This window comes from Mauremys reevesii, linkage group 4 (genome assembly GCF_016161935.1).
Source record: "Mauremys reevesii isolate NIE-2019 linkage group 4, ASM1616193v1, whole genome shotgun sequence".
Classification (NCBI taxonomy): Eukaryota; Metazoa; Chordata; order Testudines; family Geoemydidae; genus Mauremys; species Mauremys reevesii.
In genome coordinates this window covers 9,342,782-9,370,057 of record NC_052626.1, presented here as the reverse complement: position 1 = coordinate 9,370,057, position 27,276 = coordinate 9,342,782, and positions in this window count along the sequence as shown.

Here is a 27,276-nt window from a genome sequence, read left to right as displayed (position 1 = left end):
TGTCACATAAAATTCCAAAGTACATATTTAAGGTCAAGTTTGAAACAGAGATATGTATTTAGGCATAAAGTTTAGCATGTGCTCAAATGCCTCCTTGCCTCATTCACTATAGACCTTCCAACTTCTGAAACAAATGAGGGGGACCTACAGACAACAGTCTCTTTCACTACACTGCCTTGTCCTGATTCATCCACATCCTGTACATGAAAGGGGCAGGGGTCCAGTGGAAAAAATAGTATGGGATCATGTAATTAAAGACTGTCTTATAGTGTATACATCCAATGAGGCTGAATTAAAGTTGCCCAGGTGTTTCCTAACTTGCAAGCATTTCTGAATGCTTGATTTTGCAACCTTAATAATGTTCTTTTAACTTAGGGTTTTTGGTGGTGGAATTTCCTAGGTATTTAAAAAAGCAAACTGAAAAAAGAAATTCCGTTATGTGGCATCACATTGATAGATCCATGGTTCATAAGCAGTGTAGTGACCATTAGATTCTCTGCTCAGACCTCAAGGTGCTTGAGCTAATAGAATAACCAGTGGCTATAGTAGGTTGTCATCCTTTATGTGGACTATCGCTAGAGGGGGATGAGATATACACATTGTCCGTGGGTTTCACAGATGTTTGCTGACAGCAGAAGAATGGTGAGACTCATGAATCTTGGATTGCATTCCAGACCCTGGAAAGGAGTGTGTTCTTGTGAGCACAATCTCTTTTTCCTGTTTCCCTCAAGGTTGACCCCCTTCAACCCCGTCCTTGTCCCTGTCCTATCTCTTCCCCACTTCTTCTCCTCTTTGTCCTAGTCCCAGTCTCCACTTGTAAGGCTTCTCCTCCCAGTGCCCTTGTACAGCCACTCTGCACCTTTCCCTCTAGGCTTGCTGTTTGAATCCCAATCTCCCCACAAGTCCTAATCTCCCTCACCACACCCAGTCCCAATCTCCTTGTCCAGCTGGTCCCAGTCTCCCAGCCCCTCATCTGATCTCAGTATTGCTCCCACACTCCCAGCCAACTAGCTCCCAGTGTCCCTCATTGGCTCCCACTCCTAGTCTTTCCTCCCTTGTCTCCTAGACCCAGTCTCTTTGCCCAGCCAATCCCAGACTCCCCTTTATCCCAGGCTCCCAGTCCCAGCTTCCCTGCCTAACCAATCTCCACTTCCTCCAGTTCCCAGTCCCACACAATTTCCCTCCCCTACCCCTTCAGTCCTAGTCTCACCAGCCTCCTTGTCCCCGTCTCCTCCTTTCTTTGTATCCTGCTTTGGCTCTTGTCCCCTCTGCATTCAAATCAGATGTCTTTCTCCTCCATGCTGCCTGGATGCCTCTGGGGGTCCTTGAAGGTACAGGAGAGACCAGGCTTGCCTACACTTAAAATGCTGCCCAGTTGCTCTGCTGCAGCTGTGCCACTGTAGTGCTTTAGAGAAGACACTACCTATGTCGACTGGAGGGGTTCCAGGGAGAGGCTGGCTTTTTCCGTAGCACGGGGCTGGAACATGCTCTGATGTTCAGGGCTGTGAGAGGCTCTAGCATGCTCAGTGAGGATGGAATCTTTGAGATTTTAGCTGTTAAAATTGCAGAAGTCACTACTAAGCACGTGCGAACTGTGATTTTTTTCAAAGGTTTATAATTTTACTAATTCTAGGTGGAATTTCATGAGGATGGTAAAAGGCACATCCTTAACACAAAGGCGGGTGATTTTATGTCCCTGCTGCAAAGTATACAGGTGCTAGAACTTTTTAAAGAAAAGATCTCAAGAATTTGTTAATGTCAACAAAACAATGCATTTTTTCCCACGCTTCATTCTTGGAAAGAGCTGACCCATTTTGTCTGAAATTTTATAAAAATTTCAGCCTGAGTTGGGCAACCAGCATGGAAAATTTCAGGTAAAATTATGAGCAACTTAGAATATCAGGGTTGGAAGGGACTTCAGGAGGTCATCTAGTCCAACCCCCTGCTCAAAGGGCAACCCATCCCTGGACAGATTTTTGTCCCAGATCCCTAAATGGCTCTCTCAAGGATTGAGCACACAACCCTGCGTTTAGCAGGCCAATGCTCAAACTACTGAGCTATCCTGTAGATAGTATAATAGGAACTGTCAGGCAACCTTAATAATAGGTGATTCTGCCAGCCATGACAATTATGTATATTTGTGTGTATGTGTGTGTAAGTTGGAACTATTGTGAAATACTAACCACCTTAGGTTTTCATATTTTGTTATGACTTCCAAAAAATGTAAAAAAGAAAAAAAAAACCTTCATAATTTTGACAAGTTTTGAATCTCAGAATTTGAAATGTAATTCACAGACCAAGTTTGTTTTGACATGAAAGTCCCATTTACAGAAATGTTATGGGGACTGAAATTATCGTGCAATTTTTTGGACTATGTCTTTATGTTTATATATATAAACACACAATGATGCACAACATTGTATAAAGGTTTCATCTTCAGAAGAATGGGAGGTCTGTAGTACTCATGAGTGGCCATGCCATGAGTGAGATATGCAAGTCATCCAGATTGTGTGCCAGTAAAAGCCTTACATGATGGTGTGGTGCGGTATTTTCTGTATAGGCCACATGTGTAAAAGAAAAGCTGTTGCAAAAATATTTGAGAGAAAAGGCAGGTGCCTTATTACAATCAGTTCAAGCATATGGGGCTTGGAGGGAATCATAAAAACCTCTTAAAAAAAACCTCCCTAAAATAACGTTTCTATACCCAAATATGTCATTATTTTAGAGTCCAATATGGGGTCCTTCCAGGGCTAGCAGCCAGCAGTTGGGGAGCTGGGATTCTCCCTAGAAATGGTAGAAAGCTCTCATTCCTAGCTCTGCAGAGGTGTGAGATATCAGGCCATAAACTGTCACCAGACCAGAACTGAAACTTGCCTCTCCAAGGCTTTGGGGCAGATCTGCAATTGAGGGAGGGAGAAAAAGGAAAAATGTTCTGACGGCAAGACAAGGTCCAAATAGGCTTGTGCATTTGGATAGGATGGGGGGTAGGGTGAAGCAGGGGCAGTACAGCTATGTCCGTGACTTTGACCCTGGAACTCCAGTGTAAAAGGATCTGGAGGGAACCCAGAGTCCACCTTTGTGTTATGAGGTGAATGGATTTCATTACCTCAAATTCCCATGCAGCCAAGCTTACACAGCCTGCTTACACATGTTGCCTTATTCATCTTCCTCCCTCTCCTCTTGCACTGCCCCATCTCAGCCATTCTGCCCACGCCTCCTGGGTTCAGAATAGTTGTCAGTTCTGACCCAGCGTGAGACATCTGGACCCCAGAACCAGCTGGCATGTGATATTCAAAATGCTTCTCCAATGGGAAATGGACTGAGACCAGCAACTTATTTCATGCCTGTCACAGAATATAGCCATCAATCAGATGGTAACAACTTTCAATTGCCTCTTTCATTTGCAATTGCTTGTGTTACCACCACTTCTGTTGTCAGTCAGATCACATCCTTGTGGCAAATACAGCAGTTGCTCACCTGGAAAACTCATATCAGAGAAAAATTCCTGTATTTTTAGCTGTCTTTTAATGTAGTTTAGCAGCTGGAAATGAGGAGCAGCTAGCACCATGTCACCAGCCTGCTTTTCATGGATAATGCTTGGAGAACTGCTGACCTAGAGATAAAAGGCTGTGTACTATACTACCTCACCAGTCTCCTGAGCTAGCAAGTCCTTTCCCCGTCTCCTTTTGTGTGTGTGTGTGTTTTATCTACTGGAGTCAGCACTTTCGTGGCTTTTGACCACAAGATGGCATCTGGTTTCATGATCTTCCCTCAGAAGCACAGTTTTCTGTCTAGGTTTGACCCAACAATACACTAATTCTCTTGCAGCAGGTTATAACTTACTATCTTCTTTCTCTGCCTTAGGGCAAATACTCTGAAACAAACACAGTGTGGCTTTTTATCTGCCTTCCTAGCGCTGAAATATCCTTCTTAGTACTTCATAGTGCCAGGGATGATGACTTTGGCTCAGTGACGCCCCCCATAAAGACTCTGCTGTGTGTCCTCCATCACCTTTCCTGATGTTAGCAATTCCCTTTCTTTCAACTGTCACCTTTCTGTTAAGGGAAAATTCCAGCAATTCTAATTAATTACGATACCCAGGAACTGATCCAAAGTCCATTGAAGTCAGTGGAAAGATTCCCACTCGCTCCAATAAGACTTGGACTAGACCCCTAATTACAAAGAGAAGTAATTGTCTGACAGTGTCTTAATTCTGCTTGAAGTGTCTTAAACCTTGGCTAGTTTTGTTTCTTCCTCCCTGAGCTCCAGGTGGGCTCCCGAGTTTGGGAACTGGAGAGGATACTAGGCTTGGGGGAACAATCAGGGAATCTCTAGGAAGCCAACTGCATCCCAGGCATGACTAGGCAGAAGCGAAGGTGATAGGGAATGAGGACAGCACCTTGCTCAGTGGATCCGAGAGAGTTTTTGGTGCCCCCTCCCCACCCAAAAAGCACAAGCAACCCCCTCCAAATAAAACCTGTGGATTTGGCACCCCTTAATATGATGATTTGATGCCCCCAAATGTTGGCACCCAAGTGATTGCCCAGGGAGCAGGAACCTGGGAGATATTAAGCCAGAGAAGGGTCACTTCTTGCAATCTAGGGTAGAACAATTGGGAAGTTTATGCAGGAGTGAGGAAGCTGAAGGTTTTAACTTTCAAACAAAAGGTCATGTCATGTGGCCGAGTTTTAGGTGGAACTACATAAATACCAATGGCATGTCATGGCCCTCTAGTGTGGAAATGTTGTGCCATCTGGAAACCCCTGGCTCCCCCACATGGAGGAGGGGTGATTTGTGTTCTTCTGATTAACTTGAACAAATAAAATCATTGTGAAATTACCCGAAAATGATTTATAAAATTTAACAGCTCTTACCATGTTTCACAACAGCTTTGGAAGCCTTTTTCATGCATTCAAATGCCAAACTGCCTATCACCTGTCTTAATTTACGTCAATGATCTTCAAACTTTTTTATAGTATATGGACCTTACCTCAACAGGAAAACCCTCAGATCTCCTGATTGCTATCCCATTTCCTGTTCTGCTCTCCACTTGTTCCTCTTTATTTACTTGAATGCATCATTTTGATTCAACACAGTGTTGTATATTGAAGTCACTGGAAAGTAGCAAGTATTCTGCTAACTGATTGGATTATGTAGCTTTGCTAATATTCTGACAAACTGCTTCCTGGAAAGGAAATTTGATATAGAAAACACCATGCTCTGATTTCTAGATTTGGATTAAATACAATACACTTCTACCCCAATATAACGCTGTCCTCGGAAGCCAAAAAATCTTACTGCGTTATAGGTGAAACCGCATTATATCGAACTTGCTTTGATCCGCCCGAGTGTGCAGCCCCCTCCGGAGCACTGCTTTACCGCGTTATATCCGAATTTGTGTTATATCGGGTCGCGTTATATCGGGGTAGAGGTGTATTTACACAAGGTGGGGTCAAGCAGACTATAACTTGTTCCTGATGGGCCCCATTCTGCCATGCTTACTCACACTTACCTTCCTCCATGAGTGGCTGCATTACTCTCAGTGAGACTACTCACATTGTGAAGTACTGCTCAGCATAAGCCAAAGTGATAAAATATGGCTGATGTCCTTATTCAGGCCCTCGGTGCATACTTATTGATGCATCTTCATTTGGAGAATTTGGAATTTGTGAATGGAACCAGCAGCCTTTGAGAATGGCTCAGGTTGCAGAAATCTTTGACAGTGCTCAGCAGTGGCTTGATGGACTCCTGAGCTTCTTGGCAAAGTTAATATAATCTGCTGTAGGCATGAATGCAAGGCATTCTGAAGACAAGCAGCGAACACGCTATTTTATGGCAGAGGTGTACTCCTCCTGTTTCTCTAACACATTAACCTGAAGTGCCTTCTGATTCTAGTTTGCAGCATGATTAAAAATAACCTCTGAGGCAGGTGGTTGTAGACACCCCCAACTGTGATTATGAATGGTTTGTAGGTATTTTGAAACCTTGCCCTTTATCTGAGATGGTGCTGGCATGTTATTGGATAAAGTACTGCTTCTCAATGGTGCTGGCATGTTATTGGATAAAGTACTGCTTCTCAATGGTGCTGGCATGTTATTGGATAAAGTACTGCTTCTCAATGGTGCTGGCATGTTATTGGATAAAGTACTGCTTCTGAGGCTGCTCTGGGGCTGGAAATGCTGGTTGATTGACACCATTCCTAGAGCCACCACCTTCCAATTAGCTAATGTTTGGGCAATGTAGGTGCTATGTTGTTATGTCACACCGAGTGGTGTCCATACAAGTGTCATTGAATATGTACTATGTAGCAAGGTGCTCCTATGTCCGTAGGTTTTAGGGCCAGAAGGATCATTAGATCATCTAGACTGAGCACAACACACATAACTCCATATAGGAAACAATTCAGTGATATTTTTTGGTAAACTGGTCACTAGAGGATGGAGGGTCAGGAAGACACTTGCACATCTTTCTGGTTCTGCCTCTAATTCTTACTCTCTATAACCTTTGGCAGGACTATTAACAGTTGCGCTTGCTGTCCCCGAGAGGTTTGTGCAGTTCCATTTAAGGTATGCCAAGGTCTCTGAGACTCTTGGAAGAGAGATGCTCAGTAGATGCAAATTATTTCAGTTCTTATTTTATTACTTGTATGTTAGTGAGGATGGGGGACAAGGACGGAGTTTTGAGAAAATAGAGTAAATTGAGAAATGCTTGTGAGTATCAAGGAGAAATGTTTTGTGATTAACTCCTCACACTCCATGAAGCTGGTCGTGAATCTCAAAGTACATTTGAGGGCGGTCCATTAAAAAAAAATGTCTGCACTATTTTTATTATTTAATTAATGTATTCACTTTTTACAAATACAACTAGGAGATGCTCCTATCCCTTAAATTAAAAACTGCAGCATAAACCCAAAGGACTGCCCAGCAATATTTCAAGCTCCAGACTCCCTAGTCTTAACAAAGAGGGGAAGAAGATGGGTGTTGCAGTGTGGCTAGAAGGTTAATAAATCTGGACTCTGGTGCAAGTTCCAAAATCGAGGACCCCTCTCAGAGAACAAACGCCCTGTTAGCAGCCTTGTCTAATGTACATGGAGGGAGCTCCATCTTGAGTGCCTCTGCTGATCTCAACTGTGGCAGTATATCATGTGCTGTCCATCTGAGGGATTTGCTGTCCATCTGAGGGAAGCAGAAGGGGCAGTAAATGAAAACATTTACAAAGGGGCATTGTCCGGTGTTTAAACATTTGTCTTCTTGTGCTCGTCTAGTTGGTGAATTTCCATTGACTGCACTGTCAGAAGCCTGCTTCCTCCTTCTCTGCAAGTGGGTTGAGGGCTTAGGAAGGAAGGTGGGAGATCGGGTTGACAAAGAGAATCAGGGTATTATCCTAAGGATAAATGAGCTAACCCATCACTGCAAGTACTGGGTGGCTCTGTGCTGGCGGATTTCAATGCAATTAGCTCCCCAAATACCAAGACAGGCAGTCTGCAACCAGACTAAAAGGTCTTCTAAACAATTAGGGGACCACGGCCCCATGGACCCCTGTCATGCACATTAATGTCACTGGCTTTAGCAAAGGGTATGTGTTTTCTTTGATGACAGGAGAATCCAGAGTTTGACTCTGTCCCATAAACATCATATCCCTTTTCGTCTAACTCATGATTCCATAGTGTTTTATTTACTACACTTAACAGCATTTAGTCAATAAACAAATACAGGTTAGACAGATAGAAGGTCTATCGTGATCTTAATTACCTCAACTCTCAGGCTTGCCTTTTGTTATGTACATCACGGATACTTGACAGCATTAACATTCCTGGAATTGTATCTGACCATCCTTTGTAAAGGGATTGAATACTACAGCATTAGTTTGGGCTCGTGGGGCATTTGTGTCACCAACAACAGCTTAATTATGGACATTGTTTACTAATCAGTATTAAATTGACAGACTATGAGGGCTAATCTGCAGATTAACACAATAGTTTGTTTTCATTTTGTTCTTCTAGCAGTGTATTGAATGCAGGATTTAAAACAAGACCCCTTTTGTGATCATTACCATCCACATCATGGTGCGTGTGTGTGTGTGTGTATGTACATGTGTACACAAAAGAGATCTGTATATTTCCTTCCTAGAATTTAGTGCTTGAGCGCAATGACTCTGCTTAATAAATAACAACAATCCATAAATGTCAGGTTATATTTCATACCATTCAACATAAGAGCGATAAAACTTCCTTTTTGTAGCATCAGCAATTCCAGAACTCTTTAGGCTGCATGTAAGCTTTCTGAAGGCAGGAGCTGAGCCTTCTCTTTGTTCTGTCTTGCAGGCACACTGTGAACTCTCAACAATAAATAATAAAAAAAAGTAATATTTGTGCAATAAGTATATTTAATATCTCTTTGTGTTGACTGTTCATCCAGCCTCAAGCCAATGCTGACTTTTGGGTGTTCACTGTTGCACAGATAAATGATTAGCCCCTACAGTGTAGATGTGTACCTATTTTGCATGTAAAAGAACCCCGGATTTGCATGTGCAAAACCAGTAGCTGATCGCCAAACCCTGGGGTCTGCACTTGCAACCGGCTGTTTGCCCATGCAAAGTAGGAGCATGCTCAGTTCTGTGGCACAGTTGGTTGAGTGTGTAAAAGAGGGCACACAAGAGTGAATGCTGAGGCAGAAAATACTGCCCATGATGTATTTTTGCAGAACAGTCTTCTTTGCACGTTGCTCATCCTTCACTTCTTACTGCAGCTGAGAACACTTTGGGTTTTATAGTAATGTCAGTGATTTTGGCAGATCATATCTTCCAGGTCTGCAGGGGATAGACATAAAGTTGCCCATCCTGCCTGAATTGTATTCTTGCAATGGAGGTTTTCATATTGCTAGAAGTATCTTGAATTTTGTATGCCGTGTTGTTGTAGCCATGTCAGTCCCAGGATATTAGAAAGACAAGGTGGATGAGGTGATATCTCTTATTGGACCAACTTCTGTTGGTGAGAGAGACCAGCTTTTGAGCTACACAGAGCTCTTCTTCAGGTCTGGGAAACATACTAGCAGGGCCGGCTTTAGGAAGTGCGGGTCTCAATTCGAACAGTTTCGACGGGGCCCCGGCAGGGATGACTAAAAAAAAAACAACCCATATGTAAAAAAAACACGTGGGGCTTGTACTCGCTGGGCGGTGCTCCGAGTCTTCAGCAGCACTTCGGCGGCGGGTCCTTCACTCACTCCAGGTCTTCGGTGGCACTGAAGGACCCACCGCCCACAGCCACTGTGCCGCCGAAGACCTGGAGCGAGCGAAGGACCCGCCACCGAAGTGCCGCCGAAGACTCAGAGCACCGCCAAGTGAATAAAAATTAAAAAGGTGCCTCTAGCCAGGGAAGAGATTCTCACTGCGTGCGGGGCCCTCTTAGGCGCAGGGTCCGATTCGGGGGAATTGGTGGAATAGGCCTAAAGCTGGCCCTGCATACTAGGAGTGTCATAGCTAAATACAAGATCAAACTGGTCCCTTAGAATGTGTGTTAACTACTTATGCTAAACTATCTGTTTGATCTTGACCTGAAGAAGAGCTCTGTGTAGTTCGAAAGCTTGTCTCTCTCACCAACAGAAGTTGGTCATTTAGAGATTTTTACCTCATCCACCTTGTCTCTCTTGAATTTTGTGGTCAGAAAACCCTGTTTATTTGAGGGATCATGTACCTGATTTTTGTTAGCTAATCAAATCAAAACTTATTTGATAATAACTAGGTGATTATCTTATGTTTTCTCACTCACCTTGGTTGTGCTTGAATTGTGGGTTTGGGGTACAGGAACTTACACTATACCCCACTTCTCACCACTGTTGGTGGGAGAGGGAATAAAAGGATGTGGGGATGGGATGGGAAAAGTGGTTACCTTCATTACCTCTTTCCCTCCATCAGAGCACTACTTCTAGGCAAAAGCCATTGTTACATTTATCTTTTCTTCGCAATATAATTAGATGATATGAGGGTAGATGATAACGTTAGGATATGTCTACCCTACAATGGCTAGAACGGCACTCCTTCAGCTGTGCCACTGTAGTCCTGTAGCATAGATGCTTCCTACATCAACAGAAGGGGCTTTCTGTTGATGTAGGTAATCCATCTCTTTGAGAGATGGTAGCTATATTGATGGAAGAATTCTTTCATGAACTCAGCTGCGTCTACAGAAGGGGTTAGGTTGACCTAACTATGTTGCACAGGTCATAAAAATTTTCACAGCCCTGAGCAATATAGCTAGGTCAACCTATGTCTTAGGTGCAGACCAGGCCTTAGAGTCACAGCTGGAAGGAAAGTGAAGGGTCTTGCTCTTCTGAGATACCGCAAGAGACATTTGGCTTAATTCAGCCAGAATTTCTCCTGGGTTCAGTTCCCAACTCTCTCTGACCTTTGAGAAGTCACTTAATCTCATTGTGCCTCAGTTCCCCACCTGTAAAATATTTCCTGTCTCCCACCTGTTGTCTGTTGAGACAGTAAGCTCTTTGGGGTGGAGACAGTTTCTTACTGTGTGTCTGTACAGCCCATGGCGCAATGGGGCTCAGCTCTCAATTGGAGTTCTTGGTAGTGTTCAAACACCATAAGATGTTGCATTGCAGACAAGCCCCAAGTAACTGTCTTTTTTGCCTGGGCCAAGGAAATGGGGGAGGGTTCCTTTTCATCCCCTTCTTTCTCCTGCACATGAGTTTGGTCACAACTTAGTCTACAGCATTCAAGTCACTGTGGCAGCAAGTCATTATCTTGCTTGTGAAAAGATTGCAAATAGATGACTGGATACATTCTGCTGGACGTTTTAGTGCAAAGTCAACACCCTTCTGGCCTACGTGTTCTCCATTTTTGAACTAATTAATGTAAAAATCCTAATCTTTGTTTTTGCATCCGAGCCACGCGGTATAATCCAGACTTTTGGAAGGATAAGTCAATATTTGTGAGCTCGCTTGGATTTAATGTAAACAATGAAGGGCTAATTCACTAAAATGGCTTAGACCCATCCGGATCTACTTTCACGAGCTGTGGTGCAGGGCTGGGAGCCCAGGGGTTAGAGCTGCAGATTTTGAATGCCTCAATTTTTGAGTGCCCAGTTTAAGACACCTTATTGGGGCCTGATTTTCAGAAAGTGCTGTATTCACACCCTGTGATAATCCAGATTTATAAAAATTTCTCAAGGTGGGCGTTTGAAAATCATTTGTCACTTTTGAAAGTCTTGGCCATTGTTAACTGGAGCTATGTCATGGTTTCCTTTGAAGCCACTTTTCCTTCCTTTCCTTTCCCACTGTCCACTCTTCCTCTCTGTTTATTCATTTACAAAGGAGGAATTGGGTTTTTCAAACACAGAGGTGCTGCAGGGTGTGTTCATAGGTATAAAGGTACATGAATAAGCAGGTATTTTAATTACCATAAACAGAGTTATAAGCACTTGACACCTGAACCAGCCTTTTTAAAATAAATTGTTTAGAGCCTGACCATTCCTGAACTAGGTTCATGCCTGTTGGGGAGGTGGTAACTTTTGCTAGTTGAGCCTGCTGTATCAGGCTGCATCAATCAGATCAGTTTACTACACGGTGGCTTTTAGAGAAGCTTGGTGTTTATTTTCTTTAAGAAGTACTTGTGAAATGTTTGTTTCCTTAATCATATTGTAGTGTTAATTAGCTGGCTGGGTTACTCATCAGGAGGAATGGCTAATTTGGGCGTCTTTTGTTCCTCAGGCAGTAGGTGACATCTGGCTATTTGGTGCCAGAAACAGTGTATCCTTAAAAACATCCCAGTGCTTAAAGCAATGAAATGACTAAAAGGTGGGTTTTTGGTATGTTTCCAAGGATCTGATCCAACTCCCACTGAAATGAATAGGAATCTTTCCCAGTGACTACAATGGGAGTAAGATCAGACCCCATAAAAGGGTTTCTCTACTGCACTGTGGCAAGAGAAACAACATTTGTGAAAACCCTCAATAAGAATCCTCTTAGCAAGTTTATGATATACACAAGTAGTACCTGCAGGCCCAGCGTCATGTCCAAGTTTCGCTGTGTGCAGCTCTAAAGGCACAAAGAAGGTGGGGCCAGTGCTGGGGCCAGTTCTGTGCTATTTGAGAGGGAGAGCAAATAAATAACAATTTTGCTGATGCTCACAAATGTACAAAATCTGGAATTGTAGAGAAGCTGCATCTGGAATTTTAGTTTCAATGTTAAAAACAACAGCAACAAACCAACCAGTCAAATCTAAACAAGGTCAAATGCAAAAATTAAAAGTAGAAAGGGAAAGAATTTTCCATGTAGAGTCTAGTTTAAATTATATTTTCCAGTGGAAAATGCCTCCTAGGCCCCTTACTTTAGTTGGATGTCTTAATCCTTCACCACACCCAGTATTTCAGATGTCCCAACCCGGGACCTAATGAGCTACATGAACTATGAAGCAGCTATTTCTTAGGTCAGCAGCATTTTTGTGTTGGAGGCTATAGGGGAAGCAAGTTAGATTTATGATTAACACACAAGAATTCAAGCTTATAAGACCTGGGTTCTCTTCCAGTGTGACCTTGGGCAAATCGGAGAACTTCCCTATGCCTCAATCACCTTAGCTGTAAAATGGGGATACTGTAATAATATTCATCTTCCTCACATGGGAGTTGAGACCAAATTAATCAGTGCATTTAAAATGCTTTGAGGATTTCCCCTGATAAGTGCAAAGTAGGCTCTCAAGCTGTCCCTGGTTCTTAGGTAGAACCCAGTCTCAGCCCAAAGTGCTATAGCAACAGACAACAGTTGACTACAAGACAGAACAGTCCTTTGCTGTAGGTAGGGATCAGACTGGGCAAGCAAAGGTGATGCTACTCTTCCCAACTCTGCCCACAAAATAAACCCACCTGAGTCACCAGATTGAGACATTGTTCATTGTAGATTGTGCAGATGTTCAAAATATGATTGTGTGAGCTCCCCGCTGAGCTCCTTTGGCTTGGCTCTTTCTTGATTAGAGAGTGTGGGAGATGCCCCCCAAGGATGCCATGAGAGGCGACAGGTTTGCTGCTCCTCTCTGAAAATGTGCTGGTGATGATGAAGATTGCAGAGCATTGGGTTCCCCTGGAAGATAATTTTGTCCAAAATTAACAAACCTCTGTGAATTGAGCAAAAGGAGAACTCCCGTAGCTTGCAGTAGTAAATAATTCCTGTTACATGCCTCGGCCAGTAGAGGTAACATTGCACACACAAAGCCAACTTGGTACATTACACAAGGCTTTAAAGAAAACTGCCTTGAAAAATTTCCACCCAGTGATCAATATTCTATTCTTAATTTATTCAATTACAGCAAATTAAGAAGTTCTTAAATCAGTTAAAAGGAGGGAAAACATTATTCTTGATCTTTGTGCACATTCTACATTAAACGATATAGGGCTAGGCTGCGAACCCCTGAATGGGATTACTTATGTGAGTAACTGCTCACCAGTGTGAGCAAGGAATTAATAATCTAGCCCCTACTGGGTAGGGAAGATGCTCATGGGCCCTCATTTCTTATCGCTCTGTCTCCGATGAAATTCCAAATTGCATTTCTAGGCACGTGTAGACACCATCAAACTCACTTAAATTATTGCTAATAATAGAGATGTTAATATGTTGCTCTGCATGTGACTGTATTTCCCTCCAACAGCTCCATCTTGTGTGTCAACAAAGGATCTAACAGCTGCATGAGGAAGGGAAAGTGGCCTGTGTTAATTAGAAACTCTTCCTCAGCTTCTCCCAGTGGCAAACTATCAGTTGGTAATTACAACGCACCAGTAACTCCCCATTCTTCTCTGCTAATGCTGGACAGTGAGCTAACGAGGAGGAGAGGAAAAGCTAGCGGAGGAGGATATACTGTGAAAGAGCATTGCATGATTTCAAGTTCACTCTAACAACAAAGACGAAGCAAAACTATTTGGGGAATGTTTGTATCGCACTTTTAAAAAATGAAGCCTTCAATATAAGGTAGGGATCTTTCCAATTTTTATGCTTTTTTAAAAAAGATTCTCCTGTCAAAGATTGTTTTAAAATTATGAACAACTCTCAATTGCGGCTTCATTGTGGATTTGCCACTAACTGCCCCAGGAGTGCAAATTGGTCCCTTGTCCTCTTGCTCCGGAGCACGAAGTTATCTGTGCCAGAACTTTTCCTGGTGCAGATAACCTATTACTTCACAGCAGGTCAGCTGTTCTGGCTGACACGTTGGAAGGGATAGAGTCATTTCCACTTCCCTGTGACCCATGATGTGGGGATCCATGCAGGAAGGTAAACGGAAAGGTAGGTGAGGTAATATCTTTTATTGGACCAACTTCTGTTGATGAGAGAGACCAGCTAGTTTACTCCCCTCGCCCATGCCCTCCAGGGGCACCTGGGGTGAGCTGTGAAGAGAACAAATGTTCCAATCCAAGATTTTAACATATATACCTGATCTCGAAACCTTGTCACTAATCAATGGCTCAAGTCCTGAGCTGGGTTAAATTGACCCCAGCTGAGCATCTGGCCCAGTGCTCCTATGACCTTTAAAAATGGCAGCTGCCATGTTGTTTAAGATGTTTTATCAATAACAAGATGGACATCTAGGTCCGAGAGCAGGTCCAAAATGGGAGTGGAGGGGGACTTTTCATTCATTTTTTCCCCTTCTTTTGGTTAAAATTTCAATTTCAATGATAATTTTCGTTAAATAAACGCCTCAAAACTTAAAGTGTCATCAGCTCTATAGCTGGTTAAAAAAATGAAAAAACAAACAAAATAACCAATATTGCAAACATTTTGTCAAAATTCACCCCATCCCTTTTTCCCCACAAAATTTGATATTTAGATTAAAGTTTTCATCAACATTCCAATCATTCCAGCCCGCATTACTAGACCCTGTGGTTGGAATGACTTATGTATGCACACAGAGGTGTTACTTTTGGATACTCAATTTCACTTGTTTCGGTGAGATGGGGGCAGAAGCTCTGTTTTCAATTTTAGATGGTATCTATTTTGTGCAATTCATTTTTAATGCATTTTAAGATTCTGCTGCGTGTCTTGGCTTTGGTCCTAATTCAGCACCTACTTAACTTTAAAAGCACATGCTTCACACCATTCCTCTGCAGAAAAACACTTAAGCATGTGCTTGTATCTCCTTGACTTTAGTGGGACTTAAGTACCATTGGTGCTCAAAGGTAACCACATGCTTAAATGTTTTGCTGAATAGGGATAGAATTACGTACATGCTTACAGTTAAGCTAATGCTTAAATTCTTTAAATAATTAATTAATTTGCAAACTGGATACCATCAGATTAGGCCTGAATAAAGACTGGGAGTGGTTGGGTCATTACAAAACCTAAACTTAATTTCCCCGATACTAATTTCTCCCTACTGTTACTCACACCTTCTTGTCAACTGTCTGTAATGGGCCACTCTCTTACCACTTCAAAAGTTATTTTTCCTCCCTTGGTATCCTGTTGTTAATTGATTTATCTTATCTCGTTAGACTGACCTCACACTTGGTAAAGCAACTCCCATCCTTTCATGTATGGATATCTGCTCCTGTATTTTTCACTTTATTCATCCGATGAAGTGGGTTCTAGCCCACGAAAGCTTATGCCCAAATAAATGTGTCAGTCTCTAAGGTGCCACAAGGACTCCTCGTTGTTTTTGCTGATAGAGACTAACACGGCCACCACTCTAAAACCTTTACGGAGTCAGGGCGTTTAGGATCAAGGGGGAGAGACAGACAAGCAGAGCAGGGAATTTGGCTTAAACGATCTCCCAGAGCATCAGTTAAGGCTGCTTTGGGTCAACTTTATATCATTAGAAGAGAGAGGCAGGCACCTGGGATGAGACCTCGAGCATCAAATTTCTAGCTGAAATGAGTTTTTATGGCCAAAAAAGAGTTCCACGGTGGTGGATAGATGGGTTTGTAATGGAAGTACTGTTGGCATAATCGTAGCCATCAAACTGAATGGAGACTTGGAAAGAGCAGTGCTTGATAACAGCTGTGTTGGCACTGCACATTTTAGTTCAGAAAGCAGCTCTGTACCATAGATGTAGAATTCTTCTGTAGAATTTGCATACAGAAAGCATGGAATGCTCTTTACTGGGTAAATTCTTTGCTTCTGCTATTTATTACACTCCCTCTTTCCCCTGAGCATAAGTGGCTGCAAAGGCTTTGAGTTAGTAGAGAAAACAGGTGTGCCTGTTCCAAAGAATGAAAAGCATGTATTCCAAGTAAAAGTAGGGTTGGTGTTTAAAATAAGATGTATAATACCAGGCTTCCCTTGGGGGGTCAGCCTAAACTGACTCCTTGGCAAAGCTGGATTAAGGCATAGGAACTATAAACCGAGGCCTAGAACCCCAGCTCCTGGAGTCTATTGATTGCATCAGAATATATTTTCATGGGGCAGTTCACACTACGCAGAGCTATTGTTCCAGGCTGTCTGCAGACTCAGGCAGACACCAATGCATTGGTTATGTTCAGGTTACATTTTTAAGTTTTTCGTCACAACTGTGAGGGCTAAAAAAGTAATGACAGTTGTGAAAAAAAGTTTAAAAATGTGCCTAGTACTACCAGAACACCCCCACCAGCTTGGGACTTGTGGGGCTTGGGCTGTGGAGCTGTTTCTTTGCTGTATAGACTTCCGGACTTGGGCTGCAGCCCGAGGTCTCAGACTTTCCCACCCTGCAGGGTCCTAGAGCCTGGGCTCCAGCCTGAGTCTGGGAGTCTACACAGCAATGAAATAGCCCCTAAAGGATCGCTCAGTGGCTTGAGCATTGGCTTGCTAAACCCAGGGTTGTGAGTTCAATCCTTGAGGGGGCCACTTAGGGATCTGGGGCAAAAATCAGTACTTGGTCCTGCTAGTGAAAGCAGGGGGCTGGACTCAATGACCTTTCAGGGTCTGGATCTGTAGCAACAAAGATCTGTCTGTTTTATAATTAGACAACAGATGCTTTTTTGCATTGAATACTCACTCTTTCTTCAGATGCATGATCTGAAGAAAAGAAGATCTTATTCACCAATGCTGCAAAAAACAAAAAATGTTCATCTTGCCTATAAGGTGCTTTGTGACCTTTCAGGGTTCTTTCCAGTTCTAGGAGATAGGTATATCTCCAGTTATTATCTTTTTTAAGTCCCCCAAGCCCTGTGAGTCTCAGTTGGCTAACATGAGCCAGCCACAGGTGTCTAGGTGCTGCATAGACATACAGAGAGACTCTTGTGACTGGTCTTTGCCCTAACCAGGTTATTCCCAAATAGGTTTGGGAAATGCAGCATTTGAATGCATGGAGTTTCTCTGGAATTGTTCCGTTGGTGGCAGTAGGTTTTGTTTCCCTCCTCGACCAAAGCAGCTGGAGGTGTGGCTCACAGAACTAGGCATCTCCTAGCTGCTTCCTGCCTTCAGGAAAGCCCAGCTCCAGCATGCTGGAGTTTGGCCAAGACACCGGGGTTAATACCCTCAGTCTGGCAAAAAGTGCTGTCAAATCTTTAATGACCACAAGTGGTCAGGACCTCACTTTTACATGTCATATGAAAGACTGCATCCCCAGCAGCACAGTGCCCCAATACCATTTTGGGTCACTGGTTCCGTAGTGCCTCAGAGGGAAGAGACCCATCTAATGAATCACCATCATCCCTTCTTATAACAACTAGATGTTCCATGGAGGTCTCTGATCCAAACACTGACCTGACCCCACCCGACCCTGCATAGCTTGTGAGATCTGATGGGATCACAGCATAAGGTGGTATATGGCTAATTGATTTTACATCATGTTTGGTGACAGCGGCACTATCTTTCCTTTTGTGGAGAGGGACAAAGTGTATAGTGACAGATATTGTAACTCTTTTGGTGTTTCTGCTCTGTTTGTCAAATCATTGTTTTATTTTTTCATTGAAAATCACTGAGTTATGAATGGAGGTGAAATATGAATGGCCCGTGTCTCTTTCATATCCAAAGGAGAACACCTAATGGTGATATCCTTTCTCTGTCCCGTCACACAGAATCCTGGGAACATACATAGGATGGTCCAGTAGATGGAATGTGGGTTGGGGAGAGAGAAGGCATGTGTTCTAGCCTGGCTCTGCCACCTACTCACTATATACTAAGTCACTTACACTCACATTTGCAACTGTGGCCTTTAATTTTTGAGTGCCCCATTTTTTGTGTCCAGCTTGAGATACCTACATTATCTCAGGTTGAGACCCAAACGCTGAAGCATCAAAAATCAGTGGCCTCTTGAAAACTCTGGACTAAATCTCTGTGTGTCTCAATTTCCTTGTTAGGCATTTATATACCATATGGATGAACATGGTGTAGAAACTTAGATTTCATGTGTAGAACAAAGGTAAACTTACCCTTCATGTTCTTTATTTGGGCTTGAAATAATGTTTGAACAAAGTCCTTTGTATGTAACTTACAAAAGGCTTCACTGTTTTAAAATAAAGGTTCAGGGTTGAAGGATAAGTGGACAATTTTGGAAGCATCTCTTTTTCGTGGTAAGAACAGCTCTGTTTTGTGTTCAGGGAGGGAGAGTGTATTCCCATGGTTTCAAAAGAAGAGTCTATTGAATATGACCCCCATCTTCTCTCTCTTCGTTGTTCTTCCCCAAGTCCTTAGGATTCCTTATAAATTACAGTCTTTTTAGATAAGTGAGCACTGTGCTATTTCAGCCACTTTGGAGGAGAGAGGGGTAATATAATAGGCTGAGAAGTGTTTTCTTACAATCTTAGTTGGATTGTTTGTTGTGGCCTGCAACAGGGTTCAGCGGCTTGGACTCTGACAGCCCCAGTGGGACTATATGTGGATATAAGAGTTCTGCTGCAGGATCAGGACCTTCAACATTGCTTCACACTTAGGACACAATAGCATCGTGATTTGTATAGGATGACAGTGTGATTGTACTGGGTACATAGTATGGCAAAAGAGGAGCTGCTGTGTAAGGATCTAAGAACACAGATATGTAATGTTCTTCTTGAGAGAGTTACAAAACTTTTCTTGTGAGGGGGGGAAAGGTGGTTACTGATATTCCCTGTACACCTAAATTCAGTTCATTTAACTGAGAAAATATGTCCACCAAAGATGCCAACTGTGATAGCTAAATTTCATCTTTAAGACAGCCCGAAAGCTCAAAAGGATAATCCATAGAAAGCAACAATATCTCTGAGTGAAGTTTGAAGAAATGGGTCGCTACCTTACCCCAGGATAACCAACAGACTCCCATGTGTAGAAGTAATGTCGAGGGTTCACTTCCCATGTCTCTGGAAAGAATGTTTCTATAAAAAAAATTCAAAAAATATCTTCTGCTGTTGTGCATGTGGGCAAAAGACAACAAATCAAAAAGTCTTCAACCATCTCATCACCAAAAATATAACAAATGTATGGAAGATTAGCCACACTAGCAAAGTCTGTCAATTCATCGATTTCCAAGGCATTTTATGGACACAGCTGCAAGTGAAACACCAGTTGTTTTTCCACTTGATCACTTGTGTCAGATATTCTTCTAGATACCATATTGTTTGACAGGGGAAAAATTTTAATTGCTTTCCTTGCTTCTCTCCTAGCACTATGTTTGCCATGTTCTTCACTGCTGGAAGAATCAGTTCTTCAGCAATTGTGTGCAGTTTTCCAGCCTTAACAATCCTGTAGCTAACTTTATATGAAGCCTTGGGAGCTTTCCTATTGACATGGGTCGTGTTAATAATGCTCAGTTTTCCAGCCTTCACTTAGCATAATTTTATTTGAAAAATTCTACAGGCTTATCTTTGTATGGAGCATGTTTGATAGCTAAATAACAGCTGAGTTTGACTGGTTTTATACACTCATCAGAAAGCACTTTGTAACATAAAACACATTGTGGCAACTGTATATCTTCTTGTACGACACAGGTGTAAAGCCAAATTTAATGTAACGGTCATCACATGTCCTGTTCTTCTTTGTGCTTTCATTAAGTTTGTCAGCTTCTGTATTTTTATGTTTCTCTCCAGTGATAATAATTAATGAGGCTTCTCTATCACTGACTACACTTCTGTTGTCACTTTGATCCTTGTTGATTTCATGTACTTTTTCAATAGTAGATATATTTTTCTTTTTAATCCTTCTGCTTTTTAACCACTGATCCATTTTTGTCACATAACCCTTATTTTCACTTTAACTAAAATTATTTTGTGGTATAGTCCTGAATGGGCACCCCCGCCATGCCAGCTTGACCTCTCATGTACAATATGTGGTCCCACTCTGCAGAGAATGCCATTTGAGAACCAAATGGTGTCCTCCATGCAGCAAAAATGTCAGAACACTGTTCTGGTGCATTCCGGCCACAGTGCAGTTCTGGCCTCGCTGCCCCCAGCTCAAGGGATGGACCCCCGCATAACCTACAGTGGACCCCCACTGATCCAGGGACCCTCTCTGAATCTTATTTTGGATAAACTAAATAGATTACGCTTCTTTAGTCTCTCTCTGTAAGGTAGGTTTCTTCTTTGAGTGCTTGCTCATATCGATTCCAATTAGGTGTGCACACGCCGCGTGCACGTTCATCGGAAGATTTTTACCCTAGCAACACTCGGTGGGTCGGCTGGGTCGCCCCCTGGAGTGGCACCGTTATGGCGCCGGATATATACCCCTGCCGGCCCATCACCCCTTCAGTTCCTTCTTGCCGGCTACTCCGACAGAGGGGAAGGAGGGCGGGTTTGGAATGGATATGAGCAACACATCTCGAAGAACAACAGTTACAAAGATGAGTAACCGTCTTTGCTTCTTCGAGTGCTTGCTCATATCAGTTCCAATTAGGTGACTCCCAAGCCTTACCTAGGTGGTGGGGTCGGAGTGAGGATGCTTGGAGGGAGGTTCTCGACACCTTTTTCCCTTCTTCCAGCAGGGCCGCGAATTCTTGACGGGACTCTTGGGGAATAAGCTCTGTAAACTTCCCCATGGAGGTGAGTAACCGTCTTTTTCCAGACCTCAAATCATTCTTGTAGTTCTTATCTGAACCCTTTCCAATTTGTCAATATCCTTTTGAAACATGGACACCAGATGTCAAGGCTGATTCCCGACTCTGGCACTTCGAGTGCAGAAGGTGGGGACCCACAAGAACTCTAAAAATTAATACTGGCCACTCCAGGCTGGTAGTAAACTCCCAAGGTTACAGCTTTCTCTGACCTTTGATTGATAGATGCTGCCACCACCGAAGTGTAAAAGCCCTTTGAGAACACAGGAAGGCGCACTTGGGAATTCCTTCCTATGGGGTACCCTCAAGCCATTTCAGCCCCCTCTTCGGGGAAGAGCTGAGAAAGGGGAAAAAAAAAAGGAAATCAGCTGTTGCCACCAGCTAATTAAACAACATGTGCACAAACCTCTTAAGACACAAAAATCCAATTCTGTTCTTAAAAAAAGGTAAATTTTATTAATAAAAAAAGAAGAAAATACATCTGGGAACTCAGGCTTTTGCTAGATTTAAAAAAAAAACAACTACAAGAACTAAGCATCAAGAATAGCTCTCTTGAGGTCCAGCTTAAAGGTTACAAGCAAAATAAAAGCACCTGGGGTTAGCACAGGGGAATCCACAAGCCATAAATTTTTGGGGCAAAAATTGGTCCTGCTAGTGAAGGCAGGGGGCTGGACTCGATGACCTTTCAAGGTCCCTTCCAGTTCTAGGAGATTGGTATATCTCCAATTATTATTTTATTATTATAAAGAAATAAAAGGGATAAACCTAATGGCGTCTTCCTAGACATTTCCTGATCTACTTACATATCTGGGGTTTTAGATGAGTAGTTTCTAGGTATGATGCTGATGATTTTTCATACTTGGCCCAAGCTTCTCACAGCATAACTGCTCCCTGTCTGCCTCTCCCCGAGAACAACAGACAGACAAAAGGGGAGTCTTGTTTCAATTTTTAAAAGTTCTAGCCTTCCCATTGGCTATTTTGGGCAGGTGCCCACTCAATTCCTTTTATCTATGCATCGAAGTGAGACTTTTTAACCCTTTACAGGTAGAGCAATTAGAGAACAGCTACTAAGAGGGATTTTATAGCTACTGACTGGCTGGGGGTCCATAAAAGGGAGCTACTCTCCCTGCCCCCCTGCATTTATCACATCAGAACTGGGCACAGTATTCCAGTAGTGGATCCAGTAATGCCATATACTGTGTTAATACCACCTTCCAACTTTACTCAGTATTCCCCTGCTTAAACATCCAAGTATTGTGTTAGCTTTCTAAGGGTATGTCTGCATTACCTGCCGGGTAGTGTAGGTGGGTAGTGATTGATCTATCGGGGATCGATTTATTGCATCTCGTCTAGACACGATTCATTGATCCCCAAACGCACTCCCCGTCGACTCCGGAACTCCACCAGGGTGAGAGGCAGAAGCGGAGTCGACGGGGAAGCGGCGGCCATCGATCCCGCGCCATGAGGACGCAAAGTAAGTCAGAAATCTAAGTCGATCTAAGATACATCGACTTCAGTTAAGCTATTCTTGTAGCTGAAGTTCCGTATCTTAGATCGATCCCCACCCCTCCAGTTCAGACCAGGCCTTATCCACCACATCACACTGAGTGCTCACATTAAACTGATTGTCCACCCGCGTCCCTAAATCCCTTTCAGGATTGCTGCTTTCCAAACTACAGTTCTCCACCCTGTAAATGTGACCTATACTCTTTATTCCTAAATGCATGACCTTTAAAATTTGTTATTCATATCAGCCCAAGTGATCCAGTGAGACAGATTACTCTGCAGAACTGACCTGACCTTATTGTTTACTGCTCCACTAATTTTTGTCATCTGCAAACTTTACCAGCAATGATTCTATATTTTCTTCTAAGTCATTGATAAAGATATTGAATAGCATTGGGCCACAAACAAATCTCCGTGGGACCTCACTAGAAACACCAGATAATAATTTCCCAATTACGGCTTTTTGAGATCTATCAGTTAGCCATATATTAATCCATGTAGTATATGCGACATTGATTTTTGTATAGTGCTGATTTTTTCATCAGCTGTAGGGCAGTACTAAGTCAAATGCCTTATAGGACTCCAAGTACATTATGTCAGCACAGTTAAGTCTATCAGCCAAATATGTAATCTCATCAACAATTAATATCAAGGCTGTTTGACAAGACTTATTTTCCACCAAACCATGTTGATTGGCATTAATTGTGCTGCCATCCTTTGATTCTTTACCCATAGCAGCCTTTCTTATGATTTTCCCTGACTAACTAGTCTATAATTGTCCAGGTCATTCCATTTACCCTTTCAGTATTGGCACATTTGCTTTTTTTTCTACTCCTCTGAAATTTCCCCAGTATTCCAAGATTGATTAAATACTAATACGAATGGCTCAGAGCTCTTCAGCCAATTGTTTTAAAGCTCTTGGGTGCAAGTTACCCAGTCCTGCAGATTTAAAAACGTTCAGCTTTAGTAGTTTCTGTTTAATATTCTGCCTAGTTACTGTTGGAGTAAAAAGTAACACACACACACACACACTTTCTTAGCTACTACAATGAGGGATGCTTCAGAGAGCCCTGTGATAGAGCAGACATATACACATTCATATGCATATCTGTGGTTATGATAACCACAGAATTCAGCAGGTGACATTTTATTCTGTGCCTCTTCTAGGTCTGGGGGCATGCGGGCGAAGGTGGCGCTATGCCATCTGTGTGGCCTCCTGACTCTGGGAGCTGAAACAGCCACTGGAGTAATTTAGGCAGTTCAGGAATCTCTAATCACACCAACGCTATGAAAGCTGATACGAGCGGCTCCACAACACGGAGCTGTTCAGAACATACCTTGCAGCCCGGCCCTGCCCTACCTCCTTCTATTATTATTTATTTGTGTTACCATAGCAACTGGGATCACTAGTCGTGGACCAGGACCCTATTGTGCTAGGCACTGTACAAACACAGAACAAAAAGATGAGGCTTGCAGTGGGTCATATATTGTCCTACACATTGTCCATGCCAGAATGGATTCTTCCCTGTCCATCTGTGTGTGGCTTTTAGGCCCTGTTTGCTACAGGGCATGGAACCATAGTGGGTGAAAGAATGCCTCCCACTGTGTTTATTTTTCACCTTTGTATTGTTTACCTGCATATATTTTATGCATTCGGGACTTTAGAGAGAGCTTCAACTATTTTGCCGGTTGCTTCTTCCTACAAGCAGCAACATAAATAGCAGATTAATCCCCAAACAGTTAATCCACATTTACAAGAGACGGTTAAGAGACTGGCACAATATCTGAAAAATGAAAAGCCCACTCAGCAATTACTTTTCAAGGTCAACTTTCAGGCATTTTGCCAAAAAAACCTAAAAATTATGTTGGTCATCCTCAGCTGCCATTGCATCTTGCTATTACAACTTGTGCTAATGACTGTTTTGAAGACTTTGAGTAAAACTAATATATATGTCTTAAGGAATTACCCTGGAGAGTTTTCATTCATTGTCTGGGTTCAGGGTTTTGGCAATGTACTGTATTGACATTTGTTGTTACTCTTGCAATATTTTGTATTACGTTACTGCATGAATATAGACCAAAACTTTTTGTAGCCAGACAGAAAGCAGTCTGAAGGAGAGAAGAGACATAAATCGAAGTATAAAACTGCCCCAAATAATAATCTTTGCTTCACTATATTGACTTGGTAGTATGGGATAAAGCAGTTTTCTGCTTTTGCACGTTCCTTTCTCACTTTCTCTGTGAGTCTGCTTCAGGCTTGTGGAGGTTCTTCAGTTTGTATCAAATGAGCTGTAGTGTGCTGCAGCACATAAGGGTTTCAAAGCAACAATTACGCTATTATTTCAGCAGAGATTATCTGTTTGAAATGAAACCTACACTGAATCCTTTCTGACCTGTTCCTTATTGTGATATTGATAACGAGCCACACTTTCCAGCCTTTATCTTACCTCCTACAGGGCAATCTTTTCTTCTGGATCTTAATTCTACTAATAGCGCCGTTGACTGGTTGCCAGACAACAAACACAAGCAGGTGAAAAATGAATGGCTCCAGTCTGACAACTGATAACTACTAAAGACTTTTTATTCTCGGAATTCCCTCCAAAAATACAAGATGACTGGTTGACAGTCAATTACATTCCTTGTATGCTTCTCCCCCTTCAGATTGTTGATGCTTTGAAAGAAAGGGTGATGATTTTTCTACAGTTTCAGATTCTTCTTTTCCCCTGATCAGCAGCAAATGGCATATCCAAATGGTGCAAAATACTTTCAGATCAGATTGGTTAATGCATAGAGTGTATGCTTATCTAATTCCACTTCTTTATGTGGTAATGATACAATGGAAATGGGTAAACCCGATGTGCAGTGAAGGTATGCAAAATAGTTTGAGACTGTAAAATACTTTTTGTTTCTTTTTCTGATTTATTGTCCATGGAAATGAATTATAGACACGTGAAGAAAACAGAAGTTTTTATTTGCTGAACTCAGTAGGCTGCTTTCTGGGGACTTGAACTCTGCAAAGTACTGAAAAAAAGATTACTGCATTCCACCGAATAGGAGATCTACAGTGCCCTACCTGTCTGCTTCCCAAACAAAAACTCAAGGCCATCTATTATTAATCTGCTGTATATGTAAAAGAGAAGATTAAGGCCTTGACTCAGCCAAGCATCTAAGCACATGCTAAATTTTAAGCACATGTTTATGTGCTTTGCTAAATCAGAATGGTCTTAAGAATGTTGTTATCTTTCATCAACTGTTGTTAAGCCAATGGGAACAGAAGGCTCTTAGTACCTTGCAGGATTGGGCCTTATATGAATCAAAACCTGTATTCCCAAAGGATCAAGATACTGAGCTGGTGTAAATTGGCATAACTGCACTGATGCCTGGGAAGCAACACTAATTTACACCAGCTGAGGATCTGGCCCCTAGACCTGTTAAGTTTTTAACATTTGAGCATCTGATTATAAAGTAACCAGTTAGTGCTAAAGGGGAGTGTGGTTGGCTTTGCTGGAAAATATAAAAGTATCAACTCTTCCTTCAGGGAAATCATTTTAATAGATAACAGCATGTTGTACAATGTTTCATCAGTGATATTTAGATCTAAATTAAGAGCAGTTGTGAGATGGGTTGCCGATTTTCTTGTGATAAAAGGGAAATAGTTCAAGAAATATAGACCAGATGTTATCTTAATCCAATCCTCATGTACAAAAGCAAAGTATGAGACAGTAATAATAGTCCATTCTACCTGTTTCTAATTTTCCTGTTCTCAAACACCCCCTGTGAAAAATAGATTAAACCAACACATCATTTATGAATCGGCACTAGAAGGGTTGAATTTTTATGGAATGTGGTGTGCGCTGCACAGACTGGAGGGTGCAGCCATTGAGTTTTGATGCATGTTTAAAAATGCTCCTCTGACAGTAACATTTAAGAGAGCAGCTCTTTGTGATTTAAAAGGCAAACAGCCTGTCTGGGTTTGAGTCAGACTTTTGGTTCAGCATATTCCTACACAGTTTCAAATTTGTCATCAACCTTTCTAGGGTGTATATGTTATACACTCCAAGACAGGGGCGCGGGGGGGGGGGTGTCGGGGAGGAGGAAACGTGTTGGGGGGGGAGGGTGGCGGCATGGTGATTCTCCGCTGCTATAAATCAGTGTCGTGTCGTTGACTGAAATGGAGCTATGCTGGTTTACACAAGCTTGAGGATCTGACACAAAATGTATTAACCTTAATAACTGAAAACCCTTCACAACAAAGTGTTCCTCCACATCCCAGTGGGTAAACATTAACCAATATCTCTCCATGCCCATTATAATGTTTAATATTTGAATCGTTTCCTATTTGCAGAGGCTTTTGAAACATCACTCTTTGCTTGGACCTAAAAAGTTAAGTACTGTGTATTTGTAATGCTTAGGACACCTCCTTCCATTAGACTTCAGCTGAAATTAAACACTATACTTGGATCTTCACTTCTGGGAGCCTGAATGTGCCAAGGAGGCATTTTTGGGAGCTCTGTGGGCATCCAGGACTCAAGACTTGACTTTCCACCATGGAATACAGGAATATAAAAATGCAGCATTATTATAAATCATCGTGTGGCGATTTTCAGAACTGATTCTTTTTGCTTACTCCTCTCAGTGAAAATGGCAACAGCGATGATGATATAATAGTACAAATAAGAGAAATAATAAGGGTATTAGTAAGAGTAATTCGACTCCAGCGTACATGCTTCACAGTGTTTGACTCCTCCAAAGTATTTTTCAATCAGAATTAAGTTCTGTTTTCCATATTGGCTATTTCCATATTTCTGTGGACAGAGAAACAAGAGCAGGCAGAGGCAATAAGATGATTAA